The sequence below is a fragment of the Polyodon spathula genome, chromosome 11, assembly GCF_017654505.1.
Source record: "Polyodon spathula isolate WHYD16114869_AA chromosome 11, ASM1765450v1, whole genome shotgun sequence".
NCBI classification, from domain to species: Eukaryota; Metazoa; Chordata; class Actinopteri; order Acipenseriformes; family Polyodontidae; genus Polyodon; species Polyodon spathula.
Window position 1 is genome coordinate 6,491,652 of NC_054544.1, and position 9,981 is coordinate 6,501,632.

General features: G+C 34.2%; 1 long non-coding RNA gene across 1 annotated transcript; it reads left to right on the forward strand.

Annotated features, from left to right (window-relative positions):
- Positions 1–7,670: 7,670 nt before the first annotated feature.
- Positions 7,671–8,582, forward strand: LOC121323245. The gene is made up of 3 exons (XR_005951126.1): positions 7,671–7,726; positions 8,102–8,191; positions 8,486–8,582. It is a non-coding gene; the product is annotated as an uncharacterized LOC121323245 (long non-coding RNA).
- The last annotated feature ends 1,399 nt before the right edge of the window (positions 8,583–9,981 follow it).

The window sequence follows — 9,981 nt, forward strand, 5'->3', positions numbered from 1 at the left end:
ATTATTTTCTGCAAGTTTCTTTACTGTGAAATAATAATGTGTTTGTTTTGTTATTTGTAGGGGAAAAAAAAAATCAGCAGCGGGATATAAAATTACATTTTAAACCGCACGCCAAGTCACACCATGGGGGGAAAAAAAAACAAAAAAAAAAACTAATTCTTTTGCTGAACGAATGTGAGATATTTCAGTAGCCACCTTCCTAATGACGGGGCTGTGATGGGGCTTTTTATGAAAAATGTTATAGGCCTGCACAGTTGTATATAGAATTCACATTCTGTAAGCTTTTGTTTTTTCAAACACGTAAACACTTAAATGTGTTAAGGCTTAATGATTAATCTATTAAGATAAATAAATATTTTTATCATATTATAATATATATATATATATATATATATATATATATATATATATATATATATATATATATATATATGTATGTATGTATGTATGTATGACTGAACTACAAAAATATGTTCAAGACTAAACTTGTCATTACCCGTGTAAACCTGAAGCTGTGTTCTGGGTCCATGCTGTCAGTCGACCCAGAGAAGTGCAATAATGAACTCCTGTATACTGCAAGTTGAGTAGGTCAATTATTTTATTTTTATGAAATGTGTTAGCATGTGTGTACACTAAAATGATTTCAGAAAGTTAGCTAAATAATGCATTTACCCAATAACTTAATAATCAGTTAATTAATTTATTAGTTATCCTTGCAAATCGGTAATGATGGTTAGTAATAAGGAAAGGTAGGCTGCCATTGTGCTCGCGTTGTGGTGCAATTTTGCTGCTACCCAGTGGCGGATATTGGAACTGGGTAATTTAACAACAGCCAAATAATTCCTGTCACGCTCGCATTTGATAAAGGATTTCCTCTCAAAATTGTTATGCAAAAGACACATGCATGGGGTCTTCCGGAAAGATGAAAAACATACTGGAATAACAGACACAGGGGTAAGAGCCTTTATTTATATATATATATATATATATATATAATATATATATATATATATATATATATATATATATATATATATATATATATAATGTTTGAAAAGTAAAACTAAAAACACATACGATTTGTCTGAGCATTGTTGGCAAAGAATATTGTTTCAAAAGCTCTTTCCGAAAATATTCGAAGCAGGTTCCATGCAAAATATAACCACTGTGATGGTTTTGTTGAGTAAGCATATGTATTGTCCCTTGAAGTTTAAAAAACAAAACAAAAAAAACAATTAGCTAATAGTATGCCATGTATTGTGATTTACAACACAAACGTTTAGCTGTTGTATGTTGACTATTTTGTTAACTTATTTTGTGGTCACCCAATCTATAACATGCAGTAAGGACCTAATGCCAATACAGAATCCCCTTGTGTAATTTTCACACTAAAGCGCCGCCTAATGGTTTTGGGAACACGTGAACAATACCTCATACCGATTCGGGCAATTTGAAAAAGACTGGTAATGTTTTCTCAGGTAAGTGTTGTTTTATTTATTTATTTTGCTTTACGTGGCAGCTACACGCTTCCGTACAAAGGGACCTTATGCTTGCCTATTAATAATATAACATATTCGCATTTTTATGAACATGCCAAAATACACAATGAGTGGGGTACATGGCTAATGAAAATATTAACACAGGCACGTAAAACACTCTAAATAAACAGGCCTAATAATACCAATCGCCACAGCTTTCTACGGCATTTATTTCCCGGCTCTGTTGAGAATTCCGTCTTGTATATCGTGCATTAACGCAAAAGAGTGGTTTTGGCTTTTCGTGAAAATGTAATTTTGGTACAATTATGAATGTGTTTTAATGACTGTTTTAAAAAAGCATAGTCACATGGCAATAACCTGAACTAACATTACGGGATTCTTAGAAAAAGTTCCGGTGAGTGTCCATATAAAACAATATTACTCATTCGGGCTTCGTTTCCTTATTGCGCTTATAAACTCATTGCCGATATAGCTACGCGTTTAGTTTTTGTTATGACAACTTTCTCTGGGGCTGACTAAACTTATAACATTCATGTAACTTAATCCATTTGAGTGTGGTTTACTTCTTAATAGTCAAGTTAGTTTAAACATTTTCACTTCATTTAAACATTAAAAAGTTAACTGAGGCAACAGCATGTGCAATCAACAAGCTATTTAGTGGTAAATGCAGCATTTGCAAGTGCAGGAACCGAGGAGATGAAGACAGAAGGCAGGGAGGTCACATCCGCAGACTGACCACCGAGCGGGGGTGGCCACACACAGCAAAAGGAGAACACGTTAGGGAGCAGGCACAAGAGACAAGCAAACACAACACACTTGTACAACCGCACACACACACAAATCAACACAATAAACAACAAATAAGTCCCGCACGAGCTGATGGGAATCTAGTCCCCTGATTCTACTTAAAACACTTACGTTTGAACAACCAAATTACATTTGAATGTTCAGCTAACTTGAAATGGATGCGTGTGATGAATACAATTATAATTAAGTGAATGTAACTCTATTTAATTTATTTAGATTGACTTTGTGGTTTACAATGTAGTTCAATATGAAATCATTCGGTGTTTCATAATCCACATGCTTCCTAACTCCTAAGTAAGGGTTCGGCCAGTTCGCGTTATGGAGCGGGGTTTTCGTAATCAAATCTATGTGTAAATTAACAAATGTGTTATTAGTTTGTTTCGGCTACATCGTGGTTGCACATTATTGCCTGAGGGTGATGAATGTGTATACTGTAGTCTACATTCTCAGAACTGCAGAAGTAAACTCATATAATGTTATTAATAAAATGTATGTATGTACCTGTTTATTTATTTGTTATACAATATCTTGGACACAATTATGAAGCCATTGCTAATTGACTCATATTTTTCCTGAATGGATAAACAAGAAAAAGTAATAATAAAACATTAAAAACTGATTGATTTTATTATGACTTAAATACGAATTTAAATGTATGATATTATCTGAGAATAATATGTGCCTATAATCAAACAGATTTTTTTTTTTTTTTTTGGCGTCCAACTTTAAAAACAAGAAAAAACCAAAAAACGAATCTCGGTACAGTTGGCCAAATTCTAAATTACACCGCAACCCCACTCGCCTTATTTATACACCGTTTAATGAATAGAAACGTATTTCATTAACTCGTGTTGAGCAGATTTTTGTTGTTTTAAACGCAAACGATCTGAAAGATCCCAGTTTCCTACCATAAGTTCTTACAGAGCACTGGAAACCGAGTACAATAATACTATAGGTTATATATGTTATCATTTTATGGTTTGATACAAAGTGTTTATTTTGTAAATGTATGTTTTAAACTGATTCGATACATTGTATTTATAAATATAATGTTAAGAGTTTTATTTATTTGTGGGATCATGTTTTCCTGATCTTTATGTTGATGCATTGTATAAACCCAACAATGATAACATTGGGTGATTAATGTTTAGAGCACCCAGTTGCTTTGCACAATTGTTTTAAAGAAACACTAGGGTTTGGGGAGACACCTTGTGGCCAGTAAACGAATTGAAAAAGAACCATTATGAGTTGCATAATTAATTCCTTTAGAACCTCAAATCAGGATTCTACTGGATACAGTTCTTATGTTCAGCTGGTTCTATTAGAAGTGAACCCTCTGTTGTTCAGTATATAATAATGTCACACAGCCTAAAATGTCACACAGTGCAGTACAGAGTTTGTTTATCACTTTCTTTAGTCTGTTCATCACCTTAGTAACCAATACTTCTGTGGTAAAAAGGAAATATACAAATCAGCAACTCTCCTATCTAACCCCAGCACCTATTAGTAATGTACCACACCTGTCTACTAATTTCCAGACTGACTTAAGTAAACACTGGCGTACTTGGAGACTTGTAACAAATCTTGCATTGTGGTAACCCTCATCCATGCATGACACTGCTTGCAGGGAGAATATACATCCACTAGATGGCGTAGTGCTGCATTGAATATGAGAATCTCGAGTGTTGAAAGAATGGGGTAGGTAGCTGTTCTTAAAACCTTGTGCAGGTAAGATGAGTGTTGTTGCTGCTTCGTCATTATTGAGGCCTGTTACTGATGTAGTTCCACAGTCACAGAAAATCTTAAACTTTATACACAAAGTTTTGAAAATCAGCCCAATGTATTGCAGTGAGAGGCACAGCAGTGTGAATGATGAAAGATCATTTTCTTATCATGCCCTCTACATTCACTGGTCTTTACAAAGGAGACCTGATCAGTTGTGCAGTACAGTTCATAATTAGTCATGTCTGCTACATTTTACTGATTTGAGACCACAAAAAGTGGAGCCTATTTCACCTTCAACCTTAAATGAACACAGGTTTTCAGAAATACAGTTATCCGGCTGTACAGCCTTGCCTTATATTATTCTAAAGAAAGAAAATGCCCAGTTTTTCTAATTTGCAAATGTTTTCCAGATTTGGTCTTACCCTGCCACCGACACACTAGATTCACTTACTGTGTAGCAGATTTTGAATTGGGCAGCTGCTGATTGTTTTCTGTACCCCTCCTCCTCATCACATCATTTTAATTAGTGCCTGTACTTTTCCAAATTCACTTATAGGTAATAGGACCCCACCTTACTTCTCTCTCATAGGTTCCAATGTGCAGCATGGACTGTCCAAGCCTAAAGTGGTGCCCTATTACTTGTATTTTAATCCAGTTAACACAGATATAAACACGAAATGGGTTATTGGGGGCTAATATGTAAACGTAACAACAACATTTTAGTTGCGATAGTAAAACCGATTAAAACAAATAAAATAAACATCTCAAAGTCTTGTTGGTGGATTTTTAATCCTGTGACCGAATAAGCACATGCACTTATTTTAGATATACAGTACACTTTCTGTTCTGTACTTGAGATTTGTGGTGCTGCGGCATTTCACTCCACTATATATGTGTACAGGCTGTATAACAGTTAATTACTTTTTTTTTTTTCAAGGTGTATGCTATACATATTGGACAAATGTGGAAAGATAAATTAAATAGACTGAAAGCAGTACAGAAACTAAATGATGCTTAGCTTGGGAGTCACATGGTCTGTACCAACACTATGGTCATGGGAAAGATTTTCACAATCTTTTTTTTTTTTTTTAGGTATTAATAAGAATACCGGCATTTGAAAATGTTATCTTTAGTAATAGCTAAAAAATTAGCTATCCTTTGTACTTGAGAGGAAAATACTGAACCTACTGCACTATTGCTGTGGATAAATCTAGTAATGGATGTTTTAACCCCTAGAAAAAATGCATTTGTTTTATAAAGATAAACAGTCGGTATTTACCCAGCTCTGGTATAATGTAACTGTTTAATTGTAATCTTTAGCTCTCAGGTCACAATGTATTCAGGGTCATCACAAGATTATTTTATTTATCTATTTATTTATTCTTTGATTGTGTATGCTGTATTTGAAATGGCTAATTAACATTTTTAAATATGTATTTTTTGTAATACATATTGTTTAATAATATCACTATGTGTCTTAGTTATTATACATTTCAATAAAATATTTAAAAAAATAAAATGTTATATCTATATACATAGCTGATGTGCATAATGTTCGGTTTAGTGTTGGATTTTGATACAAATGCCTTGGTTTTGTGTCTGAGGCCTCACGAACACATTCAACAGCACCACACTACATGATTTTAGGATCAGAGCCTCTTCTGTAAACTATGGGATAAACTTATTTTGAATTCCAAAGCCGCTATATATTTTGAAATAGTGTGTTTTCCTTTGTGTCCATTAGGGTGTGAGGAATCCGCTATAATTTGCTTCCAATACCATGATTTTCCACAACTAGCCTATTGGTTAGGGTGCTTGTTCATGTGTATGTATGCTTTGTTAACTTTCCATTTGTAGCTGAGTGTAGTATTCTTTTTCCTATGTAAAAGCTGTGAACTAAACACCATATATTACAGGGGAACCCAAATAACACCATGCATCATGCATCTCCTAAACTGCTTTAAAAGGGTTTTTATGAAAGTTGTGACAGAACTAACTTCTGATTCATCTGCCTTGAAATCTGTACACTTGTCATTTTTGCAAGTAAGAAAGTTAATGACTCTTAATGTGCGTGCAAACTTACAAAGGATCTTTTGTTACACACATTTTTAAAAAGAGAGAAAATCACTTTCACATGACTTTCGATCCTTGATTTCATTTTAGTTCTCCATTTCAGGGAATTATTTTAGTTTAGGTCAGCTAGTTATTTTCTAAAATTAGAAAACTGATCTAGTTCCGGATTTTTAAACTGGAAAGGACTTTCACAAGTCATGATTCAAATAGTGAATAGAGATCACTAAATAGGAATTGCAGATTTTGTGTAATGAATACTGCAATAGACAAAGAAGACAAGGAGAATATTATAATGCATCAGTCAGATAAACAGATTTAATATGCCTAGTCACTTTTAACTTAAAATGCATTGGTAAGTATGTCAATAAGGTACAAACTTTGCAAGTTGTTTTTAAAAGGTTATCCTGCACTTTGTGTCCTTACTAAGTCTGCGCATGTGTATGAATATATTTTTAGGGATGTGGAGGTGTTCATTTGTCTGTATTTTATCATTATTTTCAGTACGTTATTTTTATTTGGTATAAGATTTTAGCTTTACGATAGATATGTCTAGAATTAATACATATGATGCATTTACTAGTATTAATCTTTCTATTGTAACATTCAACATTTCAAGCAATGTTCCAATGTATGTGGCTAGCATTATTAAATATTTTTTTTTGGTTTTAGAAGAGAAAAGGAAAGAGAATAAAGCTGGAAGATGGTGTCTCTTGGGTCATAGTTTACCTTGTCCTGTTAACTGCAGGCAATGGACTTGTGGCGTACAAAGGTGAGCAAAATATAGCTTACATTTTGTTTTAAAGTATATCATCTAGCATAATGTTAAGTGAAAACTGCAAACTATGGAAGACAGTAATGTTGCTATCAATTAATAAAAATGTTTTTTCTGAAAAGTGATATTTAGACATACATTATTAATTACTTTTGAAATGTTTGCTGATGTTCTGTATGCATCTTTTTGTGAAATTCCCTATACAAGGTAACACAGTTTGATGACCTGTGATGTTGAGAAACCATACTGTGTATAAATGAGTGAAGTGCTTTAACTGTGTATCTCCATAGTATTAATTGATTCCACTTTAGTTTTTCAATTTTGTTAAAACCTCATCTTTTTCACTGAACCAACATTTTTCTTAGTTTACCTCCTGCACAATTAACTAAAAGAGGTTCAAGAGAAGAAGCATTTGGCCCCACTTGAAAAGCAGTTCGCTGACAGGAACTTCCAGCTGAATGAAACAGACCTCCACTGGTTTTACTCTTGAAAAATATGTCCATCTTATCAAGCATCAATAATGCAACGGATATTGTCAAACTGGAAAGGGCCACCATGCAGGAGAGTGTGCATCACCTTCAGCAAAAGATAAGCAGTATGAATTCATCACTGTGCAGCTTAGATGAAAAGTCTGCTAAAATAAGCCAACTGAAGCAAGACCTGGAGATCATCAATATAACTAACAGTAATCTAGTGATAAGGTTGGAGAACCTTGCGCGAACACCAAGTATTCGTTATGAGCTTTTAACCCTTGTTCAAATATATATATATAAATTACAATAACAATATTTCTTAGGACCACCAGGGCTACCAGGACCTAGAGGAAGCAAAGGAGACCTTGGCCTGCCTGGTGAGACATTTGTGATCATTTTATAGATGCATTCATTTGCAGCACTCACTGTGCAACTAGTCCCCTATATTTATCAAGAGAACAGCCATAGCACAAGTAATGGACACATCTTGTAATGGAAATAGGAGCAATTAGCCACCTTGTCCCTCCAATCCTTAGCCTCCCTTTTTAAAACATGAGGAGTCAGATTTGAATCCAAGGGCCCTATTTTGAAGTATATGCAAAGGTCAATACACTTCCCAACATGAAACCTGTGAGTGGAGAACTTGTGATATTCATATGTGATTATTTTTTACATATATACTTTATTAGTGTTTTGAACATACTAAATGTGTGTTGTCATTAATAAACTTTTGTTACTGTTTTTTTTCTCAGGTATCACTGGTCCAACGGGTGATACAGGTGTAAAAGGAGTGACTGGCCTCCCAGGGTTTAATGGTATGAAGGGAGAAACTGGAAACCAAGGTAAAATCACTTTGCTGAAATTTCTAACCTGTTTTTGTATAACCGTTTACATGCCAGTTAACTATTACTCTGTATAATCGAATATGACCATTTGGGAAGTATTAGGCATAGGACAGACTTACCAATTCAAATTTTCAATTATATGAATGTCTTAAGGCTCTATAATAATGTCTTATTTTGCAGAAGCAAATAAACTAAATAGCATGGCATAATATCTTCTTAGGATTATTCAATAAATATACAGTGGCTGATAATAAAATGCATGAACAGAAATCCTTATTTTTTAATAAACAGGTCTTCAAGGTCAAAAGGGTGTCAAAGGCAATATGGGAGAGACTGGACCAAAAGGACAAACTGGAGGTCCGGGAACAAAGGGAGACAAAGGAGAGTGAGGGCCCAACGGTATAGTAGGATTGCTTAATGCTTATTTATCCAGGTTGTTGGTGAATTCAAAGTCAACCCCAGCTATTGCCATTATTCTTCAGTCCCTTTGATGTGATATTAACATGATTTGACTGTATTACCCTGTCAGGATCTGTGTTGAATATGCTGAGTAAAATCAACATGCACATGCTTGAGCACACCAAAATGGATCTCTTTTTTTAAATGTTACTTTTATTTAGTGTTTCGATTTTATATTATAGGTTTAAGCGGAGAGACTGGTTCACCTGAGGAGAAAGGGGACAATGGTAAGAGCCCTGATCTATACAATATTTTGGAGTAGCTTTTCCACACCTACCATCTGAGACATAATTAAAAACAATGTGCTAATACTCCATAGAAGTACATCAGAGATCGTCACTAAAAGGTACACACTGCAAAATTGTTAGGGGGCACATGGTTATCCTGTTATTGCCTTTGCTCCCTAAACTTTTTTTTTTTTTTTTTTTTTTTTTTTTTTTTTTTTTTTTTTTACACCCTCTTAAACGGAATCTTGCCTTATTAAAATACAATTAAAATGTGATAGCTGTTGGAGCCTCTTGCAATGAGACTGTACTTGCTGTGTTCATTTAGCTCATTGTGGAACACTTCATACGCAGCATGGGATCCTTTGCATTTCAATTAGCTTCAGATCTGCTACTTCTCCCTGAAAAAAATAATAAAATGGCCTGCCCATGAATCAGTCATATAAGATTAATCTTTTACAATAGAGGTCTGGAAGTCTTTATGAGTAGATTTTATTACATTTCTTAAATGTTGATGTTACCAAATTTCAATCCAGGATTTGTTTTCAAGTGCTCCAAGCCGTCATTTTGTCCTTGGTTTAAATTTGTTATGCATAATTTGACACGCTACAATATGGCACTTTGCATTTGTGATGCATGACCAACACTGTTTTGAATCTGTAATTTCTCCATACCTTCAAACACTCCCTCATACAACACTGATTCAGAACTATGAAACCAAGTCAAGTATACATATATTTTGTTGTTTTGTCACTGGTGAGTAAATGTGTTTTTTTGTTTGTTTGTTTTATTGTATTCAAGGGCTCTGATTTTATTACGTTTCAACACTTACACTGCTAGACCACAGGAGCTCGTTTTGAGCTACAATGCATGAAGTGATTGGGTAACATGAGCAGCAACATTTTGTATCCAGCATTGTCTTTGAAACATCTGCATATTCCAAACTTCAGCTTTTAAAACACTCAATGTGGAAGTTAATTGAGTGGTACTCGGTTATAATGTAAGAGGACAGCTTTTTGAAGTCGGCACTTTAATCGGTGAATTTATTGAAAACCTGCCGATAAATGCTTCTTAAAGACAATTCTAGTAAACATACCACCAAGC